Below are 411 nucleotides of genomic sequence, written 5' to 3' on the forward strand. Positions count from 1 at the left end.
ATTCTATTTATTTCATATTTATATATTAATATTATTATACATTTATATATATATTTTATCATATATACCCATATTATATATTATTAATTATTTATTATATATATTTTATATATCATATATACATTTATATTATATATTATTATATATATATATATATATATATATATATATATATATCTGATTAATTATAATATTATTATTTATTATTAAGTTTATATAAATTATTATAATTATTTTTCAATTATTATATATTTTTAATATTATTAATTTATTATAATTTATATATTTTATATAATAAATGTTTAAAAATAAATTTATATTATTTTTATTTTATATATATTATACTTTATATATATATATATATATATATTAATTATTATATTTAATACATAGATATTATTAATAGATTAT

Source organism: Penaeus japonicus, unplaced genomic scaffold (genome assembly GCF_977035675.1).
Source record: "Penaeus japonicus unplaced genomic scaffold, GWHDUDI00000001_assembly GWHDUDI00000042, whole genome shotgun sequence".
Lineage (NCBI taxonomy): Eukaryota > Metazoa > Arthropoda > Malacostraca > Decapoda > Penaeidae > Penaeus > Penaeus japonicus.